Consider the following 25,633-nt stretch of genomic DNA (forward strand, 5'->3'; position numbering starts at 1 on the left):
CTCAAATTAGCCTTCTGAGCAAAGGTCAGGGGTGCAGGAGTGCAGGTCCTATTGGTTCAATTAAAGGAAATAACACAAAATCAGACAGGCTATTGCAGGAGTCTTTGTCAACAACTTCCTGAATTCTGAGAGGCTGCTCAGGCATAAGCTGTCTATACAGGCAGATAATGCTGTAATTAGGTTAGTGTGAGAAATTAAAAAATATATATACATGGCAAACAGATACATTCATCTGATGTCTTTCACAACAAAAGTCTTGCGCTGGTGATTCTGATTAATTATTAATTAATAATTTTTTGTTTTGCTCCTTTTTTTGGTGTGTTTACAGCTTAGACTTTCCTCTCATTCTTTTTTTTTTTTTTCCCAAAACGCACATAACAAAGCTCAGATAACTATGCAGGTATCTGTTGCAGTATTACTCACCTTAATAATGTTCTTAATAATGATGAAATGTTACATTTCCAATAATGTACCAATGAATATTTTGGAGTTAGGGAACTGGCAGGTATGTGGGGAGGGCACTTTGTGTTAACAGCTGATACACTGTTGTTACACTGATGAAAACTGGGGTTAATGCACTTGTGTAAAGATCTTCTTTATAAAAGTGATTCTTCTTTATTTCTTTACTTTTTTTTTGGTTTTTGGTTTTTTTGTTTTTTTTGTTTGTGTCCTTGTGCCTGAACATTTGACCCTGGAGAAGCAGGATGGAAAGCTTGTTTAAAGAGCAGAGAACTGTTTATTTCAATTTTCTACTCTTTTTTCCCCCCCCTGCAGTTCTTTTTACAGGTAAATCACCCGCGATACGAGAGAATCTCAGAAAGTTCAGAGGTTTGGGGCAGGAAACGCCTCCCCTCCCCCTGAAGTTTGGATTCAGAGCTAAATTTATCTGAATGCTGTCATTTCCCTGCTTTTCCCCTTCTACCTCCTTCAGTACATTCCTCTTTCTCCCTCCCCATTCCCAGCCACCCAGATCTTATCCTTTCCTTGACCTGCAGCTCCCCCTCCCTAGCCTGCCACGGCTCTAAAATGTCCGGAGGCCTCTGCTGAAGGTGGCAGCTTCTCCTGGTGGGGCTTTTCTTCATCCCTGAGCTGCAGCATAATCCCTGCCCTCAGAGGCTGTGTCCATCAGAGATGCTAAAAGCAGGTTTGGTGGGTGCTAGGAGGGGAAGGCAGCAGTGGAGCCCAGGCTGGCTCCTGCTTTGCTGGGTGTGAGCCTCTGCCTGTGATGCAGCAAAGGGCCCCTGCAGGTACAAACAATGTGATTTAGGCAAAAGAATTCAGAAATAGGTGTTGAAGTTCAGCCAAATTTCCATGCTGCTCCTGCCTTTCCCTAACACATTCTACATATTTGCATCACTTATCACGATCTTGAACAGCTCTGTCCTGGTAGGAAATAACACAGAGTTCATCAAGAATCCCTCTCTTTTCCTTTTCCTTTTTTTTTTTTTTTTTTTTTTTTTTCTTTTTAAAATATTATAGTCTTGCACTGTGGCTATTCTAGTTTTTCACAGAAGTGGCAGGCAGCCAAAGACTGGAGTCATTATTTGCAAACTCTAAAAATAGAGTCAAGATTTATAGGAAGAAAACAGATATGTCTTGTTATAAAACCATGAATAAGGATTGGCACAAACATAACGGTTTATTCTTTTTTGATATTGCTTATTGTAAATTGCACTCTATCTTTCTGGGAGATACACCAGATATTTGCAGGAATGCTTCCTTTCCTTGAAAGTGCTGCAAAACTGCAGTTTAGTTGTTGTAAAGCCTTGATTATTCAAAGGAAGCGATAAGAGATGAGGTAGCCCTTGGGAATTTTGTGCATTGTTGGGGTGGACAGTTTGTTTAAAAAAAAAAGTATTAGTGATCTTCTTCTGCAGGTCACTGCTGATAAAAATTACATTCTTTGCCCAGCAAAAAAGGTGCCTCGTGAGTTGCACTTCTGGTTAATACTGCTTGTTATTGTACACCATGAGCATCACATCCCTGATCTAACTGTGGGTAATAACACTCCCTGCTCTATCTCCTTCCTCGTGGGCTCTGGCAGGGCAGCAACAAAGAAAAAAAAAAAAAAAAAAAAAGTAAAAAGAGAAGAAAAAAAAAGGGAAAAAAGGAGGGAGGAAGTAAGCAGAGGAGAAGAGAGGGAGAGACTTTCATAAAGAGTTAAAAAGGCCTGATGAAATCCTTACAATGTACACCATATGGCTTGACATTTACCAGATTAGTTAAACATTTCTACTGGGGATAAATATTCCTGCACATCGATGTAAAGAAATTGCATGAGACAAGGGCACATACAGCATATTTATGCCATAGAGTAATCTTTTTTTTTTTTTTTCTTTTTTTCCCCTCCCTTCCCCTTGGCTAGCTGAATTCAGGTTACAGAGCATGTGAAGGACAAGTGTACTAACCCCAAATAAACTCCAATTCTGTGCACTCCTGAGCTGCTGGTGGGGTGGCTTCCAGCATTGCCCCAAACACACCTCAAAAGCCTCACCCCAAAAAAAGTTTTGAATGAACAATCTTGCTATGAAAAAATACCAAAACCCCAATTCTGCAGGGAGGCTGAAGCATTAAAGTTTGTCAGAATCCATCTGAGCACCCTCGGATTGCTGTGGAAGACGACTGTGATGGCTGCCAAAGTGATTTGAGCTCGTTGATGCAGAGGAGGTGACTGCTGGTGCCCGTGTCTGGTGCAGCCTGCCCCGCTCCTGGGTGAGCAGCCCTAAAGCCACAGATTTCATCTGATCTTTGCAAAGGCTAACATTTGTCTGCTGTCATCTTAGTGAGATTGATGGCAGGCTGGGATGGGGAGGAGGAGGGGGAGCTCCGTGGGAGGAAGGCTGATCCCCACAGCCCCAAAGGTTGGGGCCAAGCCCATCCAAAGTCACTGTCTGGACTCCCTGGTCAGCTCTGGCAGTGGCAGGGAGCTGCTCCTGCACCTCTCCAGCAGGAATTGCAGGGGCTGTTACAGCAGATTGCAGGATTCTGAGACAGGAAGGCAGCACTTTGCACCTTATGTATCTTAATAGATTATTCGCGTCACAAGCAACACAGGGCAAAATGTTATGACAACCATAAGAATGTAGTTTACTGTGGCTTAATGTGGCTGGGCAGCACAGGGTAAAGCTATCAAAAATATTTTATTTTTTTTTTAAGTTTCCAAGAGAAACTAACCAGTGTGGACATGCAGCTATTTTTATTCAAACCCCCGAATTTTGGCAAACTTTTTCCAGGCTATAGCAGAAAAGGTTTACTCTTTTTATTGTTGGTAGTAGTGTCCCAGTGCCACACTAAAAATCAGACACCTTCCCACTTGGAAGCCTTCTCACAAGCTGATGTAATAGGGGAATCTTCTGCAAAGGACACATGTTCCAGGCTGGGCAGCCAGTTGCTGGCTGCAGCATGTAATGTGCCTTGGAAAAAAATGAGCTTTCACACTTGTGCAGGATGAAGTCCATGTATCTTTTTCCATGAATGAATAAGTGACCATCAATGCTGACATTCGATTTTACCTCAAAATCCTAGGGATTTGCCTTTCACCGGGCACATGTAGGGATCTGTGTATACATGGGATATATGTACACATGGAGGGATCTCAGCACTCCTGGGAAAGAAATGCAGAGTGAATGGGTCATTTACTGCCTTTATAGAGAAATTTACCTGCAAATCTTAATCCCAATATTAGATTGGGCTGGAAGCAGCCCTAGATCCTCTCTGGGAGCTGAAGGGGAGACGGGTGCACGAGCCAGTAACTCTAACAAGCTGGAATTCAAAATATGCCTGACCTAAAACCTTGGGCTGGGACATGCACAGGCTTGGGGGGAGAGCTCAGCTCCAGCCCCTCGTGTCGAGATTGACTCCGTGTGGATTTTAACCACCCAAAAGGACATGGCGTGGGGACAGGGATTCAGCTGCAGACAGGGAAAATCCTGGTGGGGAGTGTGAGAAGGAGGTGTCCTCTTATTCTTGGTGGTCGGGGAGGAGCAGGGACTCGCACCTTGTGCTGGCTTGGTAAAGATAAATACCTGCACCCAGCAAAATGAGAACAGATAACGGATTGGTGAGAGTCGCAGTGTATTTCCTCCTGGTGATGAAAGGCTAAGAGCGAGTTATAGATCTTTCCTGGCGATAAGAACAGATATTTCCTTCCACATCGTCTATCTGTAAGATACTGAGATATTATTTTGGTCTGCATCGGTATTAATGGGGCTTTTTGCATTCCCATCCTGGTCTTTAGCAGGTGACAACACCGTAGGGATCCCAAGGGTTGTGTTTGCACCTCCCATGGATGAGGGGCTGCTTTTCATCGCTGGGAGCCGGGAAGAAAGAGGGAATGTTTATCCAGGTGTCTCAGGTGATGGCGATATGGCTATTTATGCACGACCAGGGCTTAAATCTTGCTTTGTTCAGGTCCTTCATGTACAAGAAGCATTGCTGAGAGTGTTATAGGATCTGTTACTGCTCGGGGATAGAATTAACTTTAAAAAAAACCGCAAATATTTACACGGGTGGTACGACAGGTGTGCGCAAGGGCAGGGGAGAGAAAACGCAGCGTGGTTTTCCAGAAAGATCGGAGCACCGGGTTTGATAGTGAGGGGAAATGGCTTTTAAACTTTTGAATTATTTTGTTGACAGTGTTATTATCATTGCTGAGGAGACATTTTTGTGTAATTTAGTAATTGTGTGTTTCTCGGGCCGGCGGGGCGGGGCCGCGGGGGGCGGCGCGCCTGCCCTCACGGCGGTGCCGCCATCTTGAGGAGAGGGTGGGAACGGCCGGGGAGGGGGACAAGAGCCGAAACAAGGGAAAAAACCCACAAAATAAAATAAACTGGGGCCAGACAGGGTTTGGGGCTGTGGGCTGAGGGGTTTAGGGACGGGCAGCTGCCATCCCCAGCGTGAGGGCTGTGTGTGGGCAGAGCAGCTTGCGGGACAAGGGGTCCCTGGTGTGTTTTCACCTGCTGTAACCTCAGCCTTTGCCGTCTCACTTAAACCTCTGCTTTTGGATCTTCAGAGAAACCTTTGCAGTGATCAGTAAATCCTAATGTTACACTTGCCCTGGTTTATGAGATTTCCAGGAGATTTGTCACTTGGTGGATCAAGCAGCTCTGAGGGCGCAGGTTTGGGCTGACGGGGAGGACTCCACTGTCTCCATCCTGTTAAAATGAGCTTCGTGTTCAGTATATTAACGTGTTAATAAGGGAGCCCTGTGTTCCCACACTGCTCTTAAAGGCATTCTCACACTGCTGACCTGACCCCCTTAATCCTGGCTTTCCTGGAGGAAAAGCTGATCCATCAGGCCTGTACCTAAAATGGGATGAGAGGGAGTGATGGGCCTATTTCAATGCTGGTGTTTCTCAGCAGCCTTGTTCTTTTTGTATTCATCGCTTATTTCCCTGGAAAGGAAAAAAAAATGGAAAAAAAAGAACCCTCTAGATGTGAGGGCTCAAATCACTGAAGATGAGAAGCAGCAAAAGGAAATAAAGAGGTCAAACACCTAAGTTAGCTTATGATTAAAAAGAAATTAGCGGGGCTATTTTTAATTTGTTTAAATATATTACTTTCTATTAAAGAGGTCTTTATATTTCACTAAGTATGAGATGAAGTGTGTCACCAGAGGAAGAATTTTTTTTCAGATTAAGTATCTTTTCTCTTCAAAAATTAGAAGTCCGATGCCACTGTGGAGGCAGCAGGAACAGCAGCAATGTGGGACTTTCCCTGCACAGCCACCTTCTCGTTGGTTTGCAGGAAATCAGGGAAGAGAGATGCAGAATGAATAACAGATCTACTGTGGGGAGGTCTGTGGTACCACACAGCCCCCCAAATCCTCGACCTCAGAGCGTTGTGCATCCCTGAGAACCAAAACTCTGCATCTCTGCCCTCAGAGCCACCCCAAGGGGTTGGGTCCCAGCCCAGCTGGGAGCCCCCTTGGAGGCTGGAATGTATCTCCTGTCTGAGTTTAGCTGCCAGATCTTACGTCTTTTTTTTTGTTAAATCTGCTAGACTATGGGTATTTTTGGGCTGCAGCTGACAGAAATTAGAAAGGATAGTTGTAAATGAAGTTCTGTAATGCCAGAAGTCTAAGACTGAGCTTTTATAATCAGTTCACAAGCTGAATGGTGATCCAAGTGTTCCAAGGCTTTCCATGAGATTGCTGGGTTTTCCATTTTTTCTGTTCTTCCTTTTGTTAAATGAGGTTCCTTGAGAATAAACACAGCAACTGGGTGAGACTGCAGACCTGTGAGGCTGCGAGGGAAATACACCATAATGTTTGAATAAAAATAATAAAATGTTTGCTTCGGAATTTGTCACAAAGCTCCAAAACAATGCAAACAGCCTCAGTCTCTTGTTTTGTTCCCAGCTGGGAAGCCAGGCCAGAGTCACTGAACATTTCACCAAGTCTTGCTAACCTTCTGAGCTGAGTTGTGAGAAATTGTTCTTGACATCACATGAGCTGGGCCACAAGGCAGGACTAATGTGATATTTGCTGTCGAAGGTTTCCTAGGAAACATGCTACTTAGAGCACTCAGCCCTTCCTGCCACCCTTCCCGCATCCTCCAGCTTCCCTTGCTCCCACAGGTTCTGCAGGGGGCAGGGATGTCCCCTCTGACCTCTGGACACCCTGGGCACAGACCTCTCCTCTTCCCAGCTGAGCAGAGAGGGGCTGGGGAGATTCTGAAGCTCACCCACCTAATTGTCCTTTTTTCTCTGATTTATCTCTCTTTTTTTGTTTTGTTTTGTTTTCCCAGCACTCTGCAGTGGGAGAAGTGAGAGGAACTAAGCTACATCCTGCAAGACTGAAGGTGGAGAGGAGGAAGTTTGAGCCTTCTCAGTGAGCTTAAGGTTTCCTGCCATGGGGGAACTGGTGGAAAAAGGTTAGGAAGACCAGCAGATAACTCACAACTTGACTTGCCACATATTTTACCAGCAGTTTGAAATGCAGCAGCTGCTATGGTACATAACCCATGAGAGTTTTCCAGCAGAATGGAGTTCCCCCATTCCTTCCCACAATTTCACCTGGTAGGTGCTGTCCTTGACATCAGCCCCACAGAGGATTCCTGCCATCCAGGCCATTTCAGCTTGGCCATTTGGAGCAGCAGGAGAGTTCCCATTGAGGATGGGATGAATGGAGTCAGTTCACACATGTTAACCAAATGCAAATCCTTAGATGGAAACTCATGGTCAGCTTTTTCCACTGCTATTTTCAGAACTTCCACAAAAGACCGTGCTGTGATTATATGTATTCATGATATGTATATCATGTATTCAGCTCAAACAATATTTGAATGATGCATTTAGAATTCTTCCTAAAAAAGGACCATGCTTCTGTAAACTGCATCATATTTGTAAAAAGAGGGGAAAAATCTAGCTTGCTTTTCCTTTCTTCCTCTCTTTCTTTTTAATACATCATTTCATAAGGCTGTAAGAATTGGTGTTAATGCCACATTACACACAGACACACTTCTACATAATCATATGCATTTGCCTGTATTCCATACATAAACAACCCTATGGAATCCCAACTCTTCATTGTTAACTTTGTCTCCATATTTTTCAAAGCAAAGCAGCTCTGGGTGTCAAACAGTTGCTTTTTTCACTCTTGTTCACTGGGCTTTGTGGAAAATGTAGTCAAACAAATAATGCATTGGGAGTTTTGAGGGTTGGCTGGGGTTTTTTTGTTTGTTTTCTTTTTTTTTTGTTTGTTTGTTTTGCCATTATTGGGACTTTTTTTGGTGTTTTTGTCTTTATTTCTGATTTTGGTGGTGGCTAGTTGGATTTTTTTGGTAATGTATTTTGTTTTTTATACCTGGCCATTTATAACTACATCTTTTTCCTCTTGTCTCCTCCACTGATAAAACACCATGTTTATGACTCTGTCATGAAGTGTCCTTCACATTGCCAATATTGATTTCCCCAACCCCTGGAAGGCCCAGAATGTCACCTCCATGATGCTCCCTGAAGCCACTGGCTTGGAAAACAGGAGCACTGAGGTTGCTGTTGCCAGACACTGGTTTCCCAGGTGGTGGAAAGGAGACAAGTAGCCCCAAGTCACTGGGCTGATTCACCTCTCTCTGCTGTGCCATTCCCTTCACCTCCTGCATGTCTGTGTAGTGAAGCTGCATGGCCAACATGCCCCATGTGCCTTGTCTGAGCAATCAAAGTGGAAAAGAAATTCCATTCTGGATCATTTAGCTCTACCTTCAGTTTCTGGTGGCATCCCAAAGATTGGGGTGGCTTTTGGGCTGGCTTTCCAGCATGCCTTCAGGTTCAGGAGAGCAGCACTTGCTGGGCCCTGCAAAGCCAGTGGGGCCTCACCTGTAAATCTGGGCAGAACTGGGATCTTTGTGGCCAGAGAAGGAAAATCTGTAACACTCTTCTCTTTCTGTTCCAGTCCAAAAGAGTCCTCCAGGTGTGAAGTCTGATGTCAGTCAGCTTCAGAGAAATGACACCAGCTGAGGATCTGCAAGCAAGTCTCAGGTCTGTACCAATCTCTCAGATCAGCATTTTTTTCTCTGTAGAGTCACTTTTTCCTTGGATGGAATCATGATTTGCAACTCAGCCTCTGCCTGTGAGATACCATCATGAAACCACATTGCTCACAGAAGGCAGAACCTTTCTATGTTATTAAAAATGCTAACCAACACGTGGTCATGCAGACCATTTGTTGTTTTCAGAGCACTCTCAGAACATCAGTCCTTGTGGCACCATGTGTAATGCATGTCAGGGCTATTGTTAAACCCCACTGCCAGCTGAGGGAGGGAGGAAAGGAGATAAAAAACCACAGCTTGAGTTATTGCTGGAGACAGGACTGGAACTCGGCATTTCCTGGGCAGATTACCACCCTTCACTTCTCCCTGAGCTGGTATAATTAGCAGTGTCCTGGATCTCTCTTATTCCCATGCAAGCACACATCTGAATGCATTTTTCTTTGAAATTGTCTGTCTTGGGGTCATTTGTGTTGTGCACTTCAGGCTGTTGATGATCTGTTGTCTGCAGTGAAATGCTCACTGGTAGACTGTAAATCACAAAGAGATGCAAAGGCATCCATTTGTTACTACTGATTCAATCTCTGTGGGTTTCTGGAATGGGCTACCTGTAAAACTTTGGGAGCCAAGTCTCAAAGAACCCCCAATCCTTTGTGGCTCTTTAATTTTTTTGTTCTTGGCTGCTAGCCATGCAGAGGGATGTCTTACATCCTTGAGATGAACTTAGTGCAGTCCTCATTGACCTAGCAAGCCATTTTTTCCCTGATGACAAGCTGGGATCACATTTTGTAATGACTGCTGCAAGATTGTCTTGTTAGGGAAAGGGCTAAGGTGGGATAGTCTTTAATGACAATGAAAGCACCTCATAAAACCTGATTCTTCAGTTTTACAGGCATGGCTGTAAGAATTTTAGCCAATGCAGACTTAGTAAATCAGTCAGTCAAAAATTATATCGGTTGAAGTATAATGTTCATGGCAGTCCAAAAACCTGAACATGTAGGTGATTTGGAGGGCATTTTGTTAACTCTTTAATTGGTCGTTTGAGTGCTGCAGGCAGTAGCTAATTGCCTGTAGGTCAGAGCAGTCCTAGAGCTTAGGTAAATGTGTATTGTCATATGTCACATTTTCATATGGCTCCTTTGCACAGGTTGGTAAAAATGATTGCTGCGTAATTAAAATTAAGACAAGGTGGGAAAAGTGATTCAATTAAACCCCTGAAGCCATTGCACAAATTATCTGAAGTACCAAAAACTAATGAATAGTTAAAACTAGTTTTATCTTTTTACTCTTCATTCCTGAATCCTGAGGGTATCAAAATGGCTGAAGTCTCTCTCAAAGTTCTCAGAGGTGAGTTTTTGGGTGGGCAGTGGAAGTATGAGTCAGCACAGAGGAATCCAGGCCTTTTAAAGTACCAGCACACAGAAACTTTGTTACCTACTTGTTTGGAATTGAAAATAACCAGACCTTACGCACAAGAGACCTTTTGGTTTCTCCACCAGCCCAGAATTATTTTGAAAACATCTGCAATATTTCACTCTGCATGCAGCAGGTATTATATACCAGGGAGGGTGATGACAGTAAAAATAAATGAGATATGTTGTAACCAAAACATCCCAAGTTTTACATCATACATTTCCCAAGCTTAGCAAGCATCCTGTGCTTTGACTTGAAGGCTGAGGGCATGTGGTAGTTTTACAAATGTCTATTAGTATTAACAAATATGTTCCATTATTAGACAGTGTGCCACTGCCCCAACCTCCCAGTGCAAGAGGTGAGTTAATATGGCTTATAAAATATAAGAGTGCTGCAGGCACAAACTGTGGAAATCAGAGCCCTGGCTAAGCAGGAGGTCTCATTACATTTTGTGGGGCAACTTACTAGAGGCCTGAACATGAGCATTAAAGCTGGCTCCCAGCTAAGGCTTTTTATGGTTCCTGTCCTTTCCCAGAGCCATACAGCTCTAGGAGGTTTAGAGCAGCAAGGTCTGCACCTTTGGATACTGGAAGTGTGCTAATTCTGACCAGGTTTAAAATAAGAGAATTGAGATGGGTATGTTTGCACTGTCCCTTTGCTTTTTAACAGAACTGTTGGGCTGGGCACTGAAGGAGAAGCTGTGCTCTTGTTGCTTTTGGGGTTTGTCTTTAGTTTTATTTTTTAGTTTTTTTCTTGCATGGCTCTGTGCTGGTAGCTATAAACCTCCATTTCTTGGAAACAAGAGTGTTTCTTGGCCAGGTTTGCCAGGACTCTTGAGTGTCTGTACTGAGAAGACCCAATGTGTTGAAACTGTATAAAACAGTGCATCTTTCAAGGAAGTAAAAAAGTCTGGTTGCTCTTCATTAGAACAGATACTGCCCTGCAAGATTCCTAAAATACACCCTGGTAGGGACTGTCTCCAGCCATCCACGTGGAGGTGTCTGTAGACATTTCCCCTAGAAGGGATGGTGTGGATGCATGGATGAGGAACACAGTGCCTTCTTGTGCTTCCACCTCTTTGGAACTGCTTCTCACCCTGCATTTCAAACAGTTAAAAACCCTCTTCCGATGCTTATCCAAACTTAGTCAGAAACCTTAAATAGGAACTAATTGCTGTCACAGGTAGCATGTTCATCTTAGTACTAGCTTTATCAAACCCCCCCAAAAAATCCCTGCTGAGGACCAGGGTGATTGAGGGAATAGTAGGTTATGAAAACATGATGATGTCAACTCACTAGATGAGTCTTTCATTAATGGGTAAAGCTTCTGTAGGTAGAAAAAATAAACCTTCCTAAAGATTTCTGTGGATCAAAACCCCAAGAGATGAGGAGAGCAGAGAAAAAGGAGAAAACCAAAGCACAGGAGGTGTTCAAATCACGTGAACTCTCTGCTTTCCCATGCTTCCTAGTGGAAAAGCAAACAGCCAGAGATTGTCAGGAGTGTCCTAAAAAGTCAAAATGTGAGTGGACAAATTGCAGTCTCCCCCCCAAAACATATTTTTCAGTCTTTTTTGATGTGTGTTCAGCCTAGACTGCTGGTAGTCAGAGACAAAATTTCCACTGCCTATGATTCAAGAAAAACACTGCTTATGTCATTAAACAGAGTGTTTTTCTGTAGCCTTTTCTGTATGGTCTTGGCTTGAGACCACCCAAACACCAGGTGAAGTAGTGCTTGGGACAAGCTGAGCTTTTCCTTCCACTCCAAGCTGCACAAGCAGCAGGCTGCAGCTGATTTCATAAATGCAGAATGATATTTTTAGGAAGCTACCAACAAAAACCAGGTTATGGGATGGGCTGTTGTGGATTGCACCAAGAGAGTGCTGAAATTCCTGCCCTGCTGTGTATGGAATGTGGAAATGACCCAAGAGTGTTTGGGATGCCTTTGTGAATTTCATGTATGTGTATAATATTGTATTATGTTTGTAGAGATGTATATGGTAACACCATGCAGGACTAAAATGAGACATAAAGTTGTTAAAAGACATTATGTGACACATTCACAATTTTTCCTCTGGGTACAGAGAGTGAGTCAAGGTCGTGGCACCAAATTAATCTTTCAAAAGTGCCTCATTTCACTGACTGTGGAAGGCTTGGACCACTGCCCTGTATTTACTATAAAAATATGTATTCTAAGCTATTAAAAAAACCCCCAGAAGTATTTTGATCTGTTAATATAGACCTTTTCAAAGAAAAAAAAATGCAAGCATTTGCCACCAGCCAGGTCCATTCCCATGTCATACCCTGCAAATAACAAGTGTATGAAAAAAGTTTAAAACTTGGATTGAGGAATGCAGCCAGGGTTGCTAGTTCAGGAGCCAGGAGCACAACCCCTGCCTGCTGGGCTTTGTGGAGAAGACCTGCACTATCAAAGCTCTGGAAGGTAAAGGAAGGCATTAGGGCTTTGAAGAAATTCTTTTAAAAGCCTCTGGAATTACAAAGACGGTGAGAAAGGCTTTCCACAGAGTCTCTGGAAATGCCCTGTGAGTCACTGGTGGGTTCCCCTGGGAGCTGAAGGAGGCAGCAGGAAGCTGGTAATGGCCTATTAAATTTGATAGGACGTGCTTTGGTGGTAGGTGGTGGGACCATGTGTTTGCACCAGTGAGCAGCACAAGGATGTGCACACTGTGCTTCCTTTGGGGTGCATTTCCCTGTTTTTAATACGCGAGACAAACCTCATTCCCAGTGAGTCTGGGGTCCACCATCCTTGTGTTATCCCAGGGTGCACACCCCTTGCTCCCAGTTATTCCATGTGCAAGAACCAAAACCTTGGACTGCCCGAGGCAAGAGTTTCAGCCAAAAACAAAGGACAGGGATATGAGATATTCCCTTGGCAGTGGGGTTGCCCAGGGATACATGTGGAAGGGAAGGTCTGCTTTGCCATGGGTAGAGCTATTTCAGTGATGTTACAGCCTTTCCAAGAGGATAATGTTCTCTGGGTGTTCCCACCTTCTCCTGGCTTATATACAAGGTGACAGCAAGGCTGAAAAAATCCTGCTGGGTGCCCAGAAAGGGACAAAGTTAGTAATGACCAGTGTGCAAAAAAAGATTAGACATGAATAGAATTGGATTGATTGCCTTAGACAACTTTATTGCTTTGCTTTCCTTCCTAAAGTTTTTTTTTTTTTGGTGGGTTTTTTTCAGTAAAATAAATCACAGGTCATGACATAGCACTATGTAAATATGTCAGAGTATTTTTGGTGGCTCACAATTAGCCTTGATAACCCAGAGGATGGAGGCTGGCATGTGCCATGGGTGGAGTCAGGGATACTGTGCATCTTTGTGTCTGTGGACGTGTGACAGATTTCAGTCAGATGCAGGCCAGGCTGAATTTAGCCACCTTGGCCTGGATATTATCCATGTGGCTAAAATTGCCAGATCATTTACCCTGGAAATTATTGCAGTGCTGCACTGCCAAATGCACAGTTGTATTGTTCCTTTGCTTCGTGCTGTTGGGTGTTAAATGTACCTCTGAGCCTTAAGCAAGTCTTGATTGAGTGTTTTTTGTTTACAAGAAATTATAGAGGGGAAGCGGAATCTTTCAATGTTCTTTCAGGATCTACCAAAACCTTTGTCATTTACTTGTAGCTTAGGTAGCTATGACTTAGAGGGTGAGAAGGAAGTAAAAGGGCTTATGTAAGACTTCAGATGATGGATCACTTGAATTTATAGTGGGAAATCTGTGTTAGTGAAGGCTGGAGCAGGAGCCAGAAAACTTTAGGATTTTCTACACACAACGAGAGATCAATGACTAACCCAAGTTTGTGAGCCATAAAATGAGCAGGCTGTTTAGACCTTAGGTAGGTGGTGACAATAAATCTCCTGATGATGTGGAGATGAAGGTTCTCCTGTCCCTACCTACAGCAACAGCTGTTTGCTTGGAAATATGTACAGAGAAACTCTGCTGTGCTAAAAACCCCTGTCTTGTGCCATTGGAATGCTGAGACCGTCCAGGCTGGGAATTGTGGGAGTCCATTTTTAAAACATGAGCATGTTCAGGTATCCCTGAAGAGCAGCCATTTGGGGCACCACATCTTCTGGAGAGCTGTCAGGATCTGCATGCTTGAGAGGCATCCCAAGCTAAGGAGGAGATGTTTGTTTCCCAATTAGCTCTTGTCAAAGGAATAGAACTACAAGAACGAGCCCTCCATGAGGAAAATGACTGTAAATGACAAGTTCTGCACTGTTGTTCCCAAAGCAGAGAGATTCATTCTGTTAGGGTCACCCATTCTGCAACAGAGCTTTTCTTACAATTTCATGAGGAGATAGCCTTATGTCTCTGTGGGGAAAGGTTCATCTCTCCATGCAGTGCTCCTTTGGGTAGGATGAGCACAGCAATTGCCAGGGCTGTCCTGGAGGAGCCAGCTGGCAGCCCTCTCTGGGAACCAGCCCTGCCCTCCAGGGAGAAGCTCTGTTCTCCTCTGCAAACCACACACTTCACTGTGCACTTGCAAGGCAAAGGTGGGCATGACACAAACCTACATTTCATTCAATAAACCTCAACACAGAGAAGAAATATAATGTCCTTTCTTGTTTGTTATACAGAAGAGAACAGAGGCTTGCTGGTACCCCTTTTTTTTTTTTTTTTTTTTTTTTTTTGGCTTTCACTGCCATTTTTCCTCTGTGGGAAGAGGAAGACATTCTGGCTCTAGTTGCATCTGTTTTCACTATTACCAAGAAGAAAACTTCCATTTTCCAACTGAACTTGAGGTCCAAGGTCCAGCTCAGTTTCCTTCAATATTTTCTGACTTTCTCACATGATCATCTTTTGTCATGATGAGCATGACAAGAAAACCAGGAAGGGCAGTCCAGCTGTCCAAAGCAAAATGTTAAGGCTCTTTCCTGAAATTCTCACCAATTTGGGTTAAGGTGTGTTGCCAGGTTGAATTACAAACGTGCATGGCTCTAGGTGTCTGCTCAGTTCTGTGCTGCCTGCTGCTGAACCTTGGAAGTCTCTCTGTTAAGAGCTTGCAAACCAGAGTAATCCCACTGCTGTCTTACATGGATTCAGCCTTGCTCCTGGGAATAGACAGGGTGCACATCCCAGGTCTGTTTGAAACGCTGCAAATGGTTCCTGAAATACAATGTTGCTTTTCACCCCCCCCTTTTTTTTCTTTTCCCAGCACAACAGCACTTTTAGCCTCCTTTCCCCCTCCATCTGGCACTTGCCTCCTTCCTCTTTCCCTGCAGCCCACAAAAGTTTGCTGCTCTGGGAGCTGCTGCCCTGGGCCCCAGATGCTGTTGGATAAACAGGGGCTAATCTTGGAGATCAGGGAAGCTGTGGTTTTCCTCAGAGCTCTGTGGTGAGCTCCCCTCTGGCAGCTGTCCCCTCCCCATCTTCCCCTTCCACCCCTTTTCCTGCATCCCTGCACTCAGAGTGAGAGCTGGGTGTGGGAGCAAAGATCATCAGATTCAGTTACAAGTGAAAAATGGCATGGGTCAGATGGATTAGACAGAAGATGGATTGATTGTTCTTTTTTACTTGAGTAACTTGAATTTTTAATAGTAACTTGAATTTTTTATAAATCTAAGAAATTTTTTTGTTTGCTTCATCTTAACTGGTTAAAGGTAAATATCTGTAATTTTAGCAATACTGCTTTGTTCTGACTGGACACTTGGTGCTTTTTATTTATGGAACAAAATTCTGTACACACCCCTCCAGCCCAAATATGAGTGTTCTTTCTAAAATTTTCTTTCTAGGAATGAACACCCCCATAACAGCCATTGCTGAAATGTTTGCAGTAGACAAACACAAAAGGGCTGTAAAGGCAGCCAGAGATCAAAATCAAAATAAAGATTCTCAAAAATGTTTGGCAATGTTTGCTCACCTTTGGAATATACATCCTGTTCCTCTTCTTAACATATTTTATTTTTTTTTTATAGTATAGCTGGGTGAGCTGGTATTTCTTCTGCTCAAGCTGTCTCTAAACTTATATTTCCAACAGTGGCAGCAGATTATGAGACGATACTTATAGAAATGACATTATATCATTCTTTAAAATACCCATCCTGAAAGGCAAAATCTGGAGAAATTATAGGACTAAGAGGCCTCATTTGAGAGGCAGAAACTATTTTAACTTGTTATTTTTAGAGCTCTGCAAATCACATATTTTTCTCTTCACTGGCAATTCAAAAAAAAATTGGAAATTGTAATAAGTTTTTTTAAAAAAAAGAATCCTTCACAACTTTTTTCCTATAAAATGGAAAGTTGAAATATGTCATTTGTGGGCAAATGAGATGCTTCACTTTAATTTCACCATTTTTATTTTAGTTCCTTTTCTTAGGTGATAAAAATTAGAGACAGAATGGTCTGTTTTGAGCTGACTGCTCAATGTGGATGGTTCTTGGCCAGGACACCTGGTTTGAGGGTCTTAGGAGCGACCAGGTAACTGGATCCCCACAGGATCTCACACAGGGAGATCACACTCATGGGGCAGTATCAGAGAGCACCTTCCCTTGCCAGACACTCTGCTCACAAACACATGTCCCAGAATATCCAGTCTTGAGCCCTCTCCAGCTTGGGAAAGCTTCAATATTCATTGTGCATAAAGAACAGTAATGCTTCTATTTCCTTTCTCTGTTCTTTTTTTTTTATAAATGAGAAAAGATCTCAGTGGAAGAAACTTGTTTTTCAGAGATCTCACTTCCAGAACTTTTTCCTCAGAGTGATTCAGCCTGCAATTTTAGAGTTTGTTTAATTATATTTTTAAACTTCCCTCCCTTAATTACTCTTTTTTTTCTTTTTTTTTTTTTTTTTTTTTTTTTTATTAACACCTAAATATGCTACTATTTGGGGCACAAACAGACAGAGATTACAATTAACAGAATAATTACACTCTTTTTGTCAGTGTAACCTCATGGTACAGAAAGTATTACAAATCCATTTTAAAACATATTAAATGTTCATATTAATGAGGATAATAGAGAACAAGTACCAGCAAACTAAATATTGTTAATGATTTTGAGCTATTAAATTCATTACCATTTCCTTTCATAATAAAGTGGTTACTTGCTAATTAGACCTTTTTTAACTCATCATTATTGAATTCATTACATTGTGTGCAGTTAACCCTTAAAGATCTGCCTGAGTTTACAGATGCAATTAAAAAATAATTCCAGCAGCATCTGAAGCCGAGATGCCATTCTCAAACCCGCCTGTATTTCTGACAGTAGCTCCATGTACTTTTCTCCTGGTACATTTTCTTGACACATCATGCCTAGCAGCTTCTCAGCTGTCACAGCAGCTCCAGCAACACGTACGATGGAAACATGCTGTATTCATTTCATTTAATAGCATTTAATGTTAAAGCTAAAGTAGAACCCACTTGTTTGGCCAGGGATAAAAACACCCATCAGCGTGCTAAATGGCTGATGCCACGAGCTGCTCTAGTGCAAGTTAAACTGCTGGGACTTGGGATGAGTACCTTCCCTCCTACTTGTGCCTGTCTGGGTATCTGGGCTTTCTCTGCCACCCTAGATGGAAATCCCATCCCTGCCAGAGCTCATGTCACCAATTCTGCTGATGGCCAGGCATCCCTGAACTCATCTTTCAGCAGCTCTGAGGGTTTGCTCCACTCTTGGGGACGGGGGTGAGTGCCACCGTGTCTCGTCCTGCAGATCTGGTTCCTGGAGAGGGCACTCGTGGGGACTGAATCAAAGAGCTGCTTTGCTTCCCCTTCTTCCTCCTGTCCTCACTCGTCCAAGTGAGGGAGAGAACAGAGCCTCCATCTCTTAACTTCTTTCTTTTTGTACTGTGCACACTTTTTTTCTTTTCCGAAAGCCCAAAACACAAACACCCTCCTTCCCCCCAAGCATTTTAAAGTTGTAGGTATTTGGCTAACACTGGGGCTGATGGAGAGCACTCTGCTTTGCCTGGCTGTGGCCCAGCAGCGTGGCAGAGGGGCAGTGGTGTCTGGCTGGAAATGCCATTTCTGGAGCAGCTCTGCCGCGCAGCAGGGCTGTCGCAGCACCGGCAGGCAGGCGCGTGCTGCTCGCCTTCCTTGCTGCAAGCAACCCCACCAAGGAACAATTTGACTTGGGTAGGAGAGGCTTGGTGACACTTATTGCTGCTGTGCTTGATGGCTGGGAGCTGGGCTGATGGATACCCTGCAAATCCAGGAGATAACAGATGAGCTGTGCACGGCTCTGGAGAGGCTCCGGCTGCGCTCCAGTCTGGGTGTGGTGCCATGTGGGGGTTCAGCTGTGGGCCCCAGGCCTGCTCCCCAGTAAACACCCACAGCAACACCACAGATCTGTAACCTGTGTTTTATTTAAAACCAGCTCCCTTTCACCTGTGAACAGCGAGGGTATAAATGTGCCTCACCAATCACGTTGGACTATTGTATTATACAGTCTATTGAATGTTTTTGGCAGGCATGAGCCCCTGTGCTACTGTGTCCTTATTTTATTATTGTTTTGAGGGTAGAGCTGTGTGATTATCCATTCTTGCTTCAGGCATAGCAAGCCATCTGGAATGCTTATTAAACCCACAGGCAGATCAGAAGGATATAACTCTGATGATGTACATGTACATGGGCTGTACTACATCATCAGAGCATTGCTCCTCTGATGATGTAGTACACATTAGTGGGCCTAGATAATGGATTAGGACTAGCAGAGTGAAAGTTAGACTTTTTGAAGGATGGATATGGTGAGGGTTTTTTTCTCCCTCTGGGTAACTGCTGGCATAAGATGTGGAAAGGAAAATTTAAAAGTGAGCCAAGGAGGCTTCAAAACTTGTAAGTGCTTAGCTTGTCAATGGGGAGGGACAAGTGGTGATCAAGAGGCTTAAGGAGACAGCTTTGAAACCCTGAATCATTGCAAAGAGGTCATGCATACTTGTCTGCTGAGTGAAAAGGGACATGGAATGTGTCCAGGAAAATGCTGCTTCTCCCATCCTCCTCTGCTGGGTCACCACGGCATGGGTTTTGGGCAGGACTTTGGCTTTCCCTCATCCTCCAGTCCCGCAGCAAAAAACCCAACACCCTGTGTTATGACACACAGAACTAGTTTTTCAGCAGTTTCCAAATTTATGCTCATCACATATTTGCAAGTACTATTTAGAAATAAGCTTTTCAAATGAACGAGGGATCTGATCAGCTTTCAAACTAGCCATGTGTCTTCTTTTTTGAGTATGAAAAGAAAATCAACATCAGTAAAAAAGAAAAACAATCTGGGCACTACGTATGGGCTGTAGGTGAAGGAGGGAATAACTATTTGCATCTCTGTGGAGTTCTAACTATAATTTCTGTTTCTCTTTGTTCATAACCCTTTTTGCAATGCTTTTCCGAGGTAGCTGATATTTGTCTAATCATGGAAAGGTGTTTCGTGTCTAAACAAAACCTTTTCCTGTGAAAGCTGGGAAGGTTTATAAAAGTTAGGTCATTCAGTCGGGAAGCTGGATGTGTGCTATGCAATTTAGATAACAAATTGCACACTTTAAATATCAAACTGTAAATATCAAGTACTCAAAAGAATATTGACATTTTTGAGCAATTCCAAAGAGTAACAGAACTTTCAAAGAGGAGCTGTACATGCTGAACATATGCTCTAAAAATCATAGCTGTAAAGTAAGGCAAATGCCTGTTTTAACAATGGCAAATAACAAGTGGGGAAAGGCATGGGTCACGTTTTATTAGTGTTCAGTGTGTCTCAGGTTTGTCAGCACCCTCACCTGAGTGGCTGAGGAGGAGTGAGCAGGGAGGTGATTGTGATTTTGGGTGCAGAGCAGCAGCACTTGAGCAATTGCTTTGCCAAAATCTTCATTTCAGGGTGACTGCGTGGCTTTGCATTTCGATGGTGACCAGGTTGTCCTTAGGGTGTAAAGGAGGATTAGTAAAAATTCCCAGTTAGAACTGGGGTTCATAATGTCTACTGATAGTTCCCATTTGACAGCTTTTGAGGTTTTCTTGGTTAGGAACCGCAGTGAACCCCAGTGTGTGACCGTTGTGTGGTTCTCTTTAGTTGGGCTTGATGGACACAAGGAGAGTTTGTTTTCTCTTACTGAGCAAGTATCCAGAGAAGTTTCTGTTTCATCCCTGTGAAAAATAGAAGGAAACTTGGAAAACTCTTCCCTCTCACTGCAAATCAAATGGCCTCTTTTTGGATAGTCCATGCTAGCACAGCTCTTGGGTAGCAGTTTTGGCAGGAGGAGGGTGTGTGGGTGTCCGTGTGTGTGTGCTGATTTCCAGATTTGCACCTCTCTCAAGTGTAGCATCCAGCTTTTGCCCTTCATCAAGCCTTCCTTCTGTTCTTTCCCTGGGTGCCTTACCATCTTTTTGCTCACAGGAACACCTTCCCTCTGTCCCCCACGAGTTTCCCTCTGAAGTCTCCACCCTTGCACCCCACTGCAGGGCTGCTGCAGAGCCATGTCCCCCACTCACCTTCCCGTGCCAGTTTGCTTCTTTCCCTGCCACCACTTTGTCCCCAGTTCCAGTTCGCCGGGGAAGGAGATGACAAACTGTCACTTTCTCAAACACCCTCTCCTCCACCGACTACTCTTAAAGAGGCAGTGGGATAAATGAAATTCAGCATTCGAAAGGCTCAACTCCTCCAGAAAATATTCCACCCACAAGTGGGGAGCTTCAAAATCCATTCCTAGCAGTTAATGCTCCATCCTAAATGACACAGCTTTTCAGTAGTGACATGTGCATTGATCTGCATTACAAAAATAAGAGAAATAGCACTTCTTTTCAGCAGCAGATAATTACCAGCATACATCAGGTTCCCTCCTGCTGATACCCACAGGGTGGAGGGGATGGCAGTGGGCATTAGGTGGAGGGGATGCGGCCGGCTCGCACGTTCAGCCCGATAAATAATATTGATTGGGATTTGTGCACAGCCCTCCTGGCTGGAGCCGTGAGCCACGGGGGGACATTCGCTCCACTCAGAGCATTTCACCCCAGTCACGTCTGCCACGCAGAGGTGCTGCCTGGGCACAAGCAGGCTGGGAGCTGGGAGCTTCTCCAGCCCTTCTCAGGAAACATCTGAGCCGGGTGGCCCAGGTGGGAGAGCTACGGGACAAACGTGTAAGAAACCCTGCCAGCTCCAGCAGTGGGGTGCAGCCACACGGGAAAAGCACAGAACTCTCCTCTCTGCCTCGGCTGCCCTCCCTCTGCACACAGGCAGTTTGGAGCCATGGGAGGTAATTCCCAGCAGCCGACTGCTGATTTTTGCAGTCTACGTGATGAAACATTGTGCTCCACAGGGAGCAGGGTCTGCCTGAGGTGTTTGAAAAGTCCCCCTCTCTGGAGTTTGGCTCAGGGCTCTGGTGAGCAGCCTCTGCTCTATTCAGGTGAGTTCAGCTTTGCAGGAGCTTCCAAGCTTCTCTGCAATGAACCTGCCTTGGGCAGGAGACACCTGAAATATCTGAGAGGGAAGGGGTGCCACTCACCATCCACGGAAAGCCTGCACTGCCCTCAGGCAGGACAAGGGCCTTGGCTTGACTCACCTCTCTTTGGGGCAGATGTCTAAAAAATCACTGCTGTCATTTTTCTGGCTGAGCCATCAGTACACAAAACCACCTTCATTTTCACAGGAGTGCTGGAAAAGCTGCAGCTAGCAGGGAAAAGGGGCTGCTGCTGCCTATGTGGGACTTTCCCATTTCTCACCTCATAGTCTGTCATATTTTAGAGGCGAATAAAGCCCATTGGCAACGGGACTGAAAGTGCTCTCTGGGCCTAAGCTCCAGTGTTTTAGCTCCACTGAATTTCCTCTCATCAGTGAATGCAATCTGCCGTGAGAAACTTTTACTGTCTGAGTCCTTATGAAAACATTCTTAGATAATTGAGACATTCCCAAACAATTAAGATAACCAGATGTGTCTGTTATTTGTAATTACCTGAACATGAATTCTTTCTTCAAGAACAGTTCCATTTTTTTGTGCTTTTTGAATTGCTCCAGATAATGGATAGGAAGATTAACTCCTCTGAAAAGTAATCTGTGGTTTGTCTCATTCTGATGCAAAATCACCTCCTCCCAGAATTAAGGACTGGGGCTGAAACAGTGAGTGAAATGAACTTTCCAGTTCTGCTGTACTTGTGATCCCCAGCCTGCAGTGCCCTTGCAGGTGACACCATGGGGTGAACTCAGGCTTCATGAAGAACCCATGAAGAAGATGCTAAAATGATTTCTCCAAGCAGGGAAAATTGCTGAAGGCTCAGAAGTGGTTTCACAAACCACTTCGTTAAGTAACACAGTTTGAATAAAAGGGCTTTTGCACATGCTGCATTTGCACCTAGAGCCTGTGCAGCATTTTCATTTTACAAAGCACCTGGCTTTCATTGCACTGCAGTGCCCAGGGAGAGGGAAGCCAAGGCAGCCTGGCAAATCCAGTGTAGGAAAGACACCTCTGTGTTTGGCCACTCCCTCTTCTGGGCTTCAGTAACAAAATTGGCATTTCCAGTCATGACTTTCTGTTGCAAAACAGAAAATTCTTCCCCCTTCCCCACTGCATCCAGCAGATGATTGAGAACAGGCTGTTCACAGCCAGCTCCAGGGTCGGTGTTTGACTGTCCCTTTTCTGAGGAGCCTCTGTATCTGTGCTTGCTCCTGGTGGGTTTCCCTCCTGCTGTGCCTGCAGCTGTGCTCCTTTCACCAGGACATTGGCTCCATTCCCGTGTAGTGCAGACTTTTTGAAGGCAGCTCCCTAAATTCAGTTACCCCCAACAGGAGCTATGGTCAGTGCTGCACCAGGGGCTGTAGCTCTGGCTGGCTATTCCTGAGCTGGAGTCATTCCCTTCAAATCCCTTTTTTGGTCCTTTTCCTGGCAGTGTCTCTGCAGAGAGACAGGCAAAGGGCAGCACTGTTGCAGCTCAGGGCATTTAAGCTGTTTAATCACATCTCTTATCCTCACATCTTCCTGCTCATCTGATACCTGGGCCCTGGAAAGAGGAAGGGGGAAGTGTCCAAGTCCCAAGGTTCTACTTTTGCTCTCCTGACTCAGTGGCCTCATCTTTGTCTTCTCCCCTGACAACTTCCTCCCATTTTGTATGTGCTTGTAATTAACAGTGGTGAGATGTCACCAAGAAAAGTTTATTTTTCAGAAAAAAAAGGGAAGAAAAGCAATTCTTGCATGAGTACTTGGTGACTGGTGAGTTCAATATTAAAGTTTCTTTCCCTGGAAGCTCTTTCCCTCTTGACAGTTTTGCTCTGGGTGCTGTTATCTTTGTTGTCCCAAAGGAATATCCTTGAGTGTGTTAGTCATGTACAGAGCAGCTGAGACTTGTGTCACTGCTTTCCAGCCTGCTGAGGATTTACAGATCTCAGTAGTGTCTGGGTGCTGAAAATAGATGGGGCTTGGAGATGGTTTGGGGGACTGGTGGGAAATGCCTGTTTGCACTCCTGCTCATGGTTAGAAGGTTTGCTCAGTATGAGGTAAAGTCCCCTCTCTCTACCTTTCCCAGGTAGGAGGAACAGGTGGTGGAGGGTCTGGTTATTTAAATTCCCTCTCCTTCAAGAGTGGAAGGCAGCACTGAGTTGTTACCTGGGGGCCTACTGATGTTTTCAGGCATTCTTCATCTGTGGAAAATGCAAGTCACGATTTCTAGTGCAGGAGGGCACTGATTTTTTCACTGGCTTCCTTCAGTGCCAATTCTCCTAATCAGACCAGTCCTTTTATGTTATTTTATATTTTATATTGTGCATGTTTTTGTGTTGTGAGAAAGGAACGCACATGTTTCTTTTGTGTGGTTATTTTGTGTTAGTCTGCACAAAACATGGCAATCTTTGCAGGTGATCTCTGTACTGGTGGGGAGAAGGAGCCTTAAGTGAAGCAAACCATGTGCTGAAATTTGCCTTCAGGTGAACTAAGACTTTACAAAGACTGGCTCGGGATTTCAGGAATGGCTTGAAGACCTGTAATAAAGTAGAGAGTGGCACAAAAGGATTTAATTTTAATAGTGCTGTGTGTGAGAGCAAGAGGGAGAAGACTGGAGTTTAGTCACACGGAACCAAAATATAAGAAAAGGGAGGCAGAGGGAGAAGAAAACTGGGCTAGGTCAAAAATATTGCAAAAAACTCCAATAAAAGACGAGCCAAAAGCACAAGGCATGAAGCAGGCTGGTAGAAAAGTGTTTGTTCTGTTTGAATGTATGTGGTACTGGGACAAGAGCAGGGTGAGATGGGAAGGGAAAGGAAATGGAGCCTAAAACTGCTCCTGTATCTACTCCTAAAAGTAGTAACCGCTATTGAAATGTGGTTTTTCTTCCCTTTGAGAATGTGTAAATGCCATTTGTTCCCCCAAGGAGTTTCTAAGTGCCTTTTTGTACTAACAGTAAAGCAGACATCGTGGTCCTACATGGAGCAACATAGAAGGTGTGGCTGGAGGTGCCCAGGAAAGCAAATCCATGGAATGTGTCCTTTACCAGCACCTAAATGTTTTGTCAGATGCAAGTTGGTCTCAGGAGCACTTCTGGTGGAGCACTGAGGGGTTTGGCAAGGCCAGGAAAAGTGCTTCAGGCTTGGAGCTTCCCAGGTCTCCATTCCTGCAGACTGCTCCTTCCCTGTCTGTGCCCCCATGGATATAAAAGGATGGTTTACAGCCCCTGCCTCATTAAATGCACTGTGCCAGTTGTGCTCTGTTCTTTTCCTACAAGTGGAGGGACAGGGAGGGGAACCTTTCCAGGGCTGAGCCCAGGATGGGTGAGCACAGCCCTGGCCTTGGGGGTCCTGCTGAGCCCCCTGCACAGGCAGCATTCAGACCTTACCCAGCCTGCCCTCAGCACAGATCCTGCATTTCCAAATAAATATTTTAATAAAAGGGAATTGTGTAGATTGTTAGTGTAGCTTATTAGGTTTTAAAAATTCATGTTTCTAAATTCCCAGTATTATTTTCCCCTTGCTTTAAAGGAAAAAAAAAAAAAAAAAAAAAAAAGAGAGGGGGGGGGGCGGAATCTCTTTTCAATAAGGGTTTAATTGTCTGTTTCATCTGGAAAGCTCTCTGAATTGAAACTCCCTTCTCCACAGTGCTACCTGAGCACTTCACAATTTTATTCTCTTGAAGTGTCTATTTTACCATTTGTCTCACTTTCAAGCTTTTAGCTAGAACTGGACATTTGTGGCCAGACAAAGGAATTTAAACTAAGTAGCGTGTTATGGACTACTTCAGGTGACTCTGCTTGGATTATATCACTCTGACACTGCAGCAGCTAAAGCAAAGGGCATTAACACCAGCCTATTGAATGTAGACCTGCAACTGAGATTAGAGAATTGCACTGAATTTCCCATTGCATCTTTACACTGACCTTACCCCTGTGTTTGGGAGATGCCTGAACTAAGAGAAATATTTTATCTTCGGTTTTTTAAGTTCCTAGAGAAAGATGCTTATGTATCAGGAAATGATCCACTTTACCTGGGGTAGCTCAGGATATGGGAATTTTGTTTTCTGTCTCATTTGATTAGCAGCTTGGAGCTTAGGTTTGAAAATGGAGTAGGCTTAGTGGCATTAATGGTATGGCAGATGGGGCTGCTTTGTAATGGGTGGTGAGGGCAGACACCTGAGTCTGGCAGAGTTTTGCAGTAGGGGACAGTAATGAATATGAGTGGTAAATCAGTCAAATGACAGATAATTCCTCATGGAAAACTCAAGGAGCCACTGGACTGGAGCTGTTGGAGGTGTGTGAAGCAGTGTCAGCTCTGAGTAGGTGCTCAGGAGCACCTTGTGCTGGTAGTCAGAGGTACCAG

General features: G+C 44.2%; 1 long non-coding RNA gene across 2 annotated transcripts in view; it reads left to right on the top strand.

Annotated features, from left to right (window-relative positions):
• LOC306816570 overlaps nucleotides 1-25,633 on the top strand; it is a 233,497-nt gene that overhangs the window by 186,756 nt on the left and 21,108 nt on the right. For both annotated transcript variants that reach the window (XR_013777712.1, XR_013777713.1), the window contains exons 5-6: nucleotides 6,747-6,872; nucleotides 8,390-8,475. This is a non-coding gene — a long non-coding RNA (uncharacterized lncRNA). The remainder of the gene's footprint in view (nucleotides 1-6,746; nucleotides 6,873-8,389; nucleotides 8,476-25,633) is intronic.

This window comes from Erithacus rubecula (genome assembly GCF_903797595.1).
Source record: "Erithacus rubecula genome assembly, chromosome: 2".
In the NCBI taxonomy this organism is placed as follows: domain Eukaryota; kingdom Metazoa; phylum Chordata; class Aves; order Passeriformes; family Muscicapidae; genus Erithacus; species Erithacus rubecula.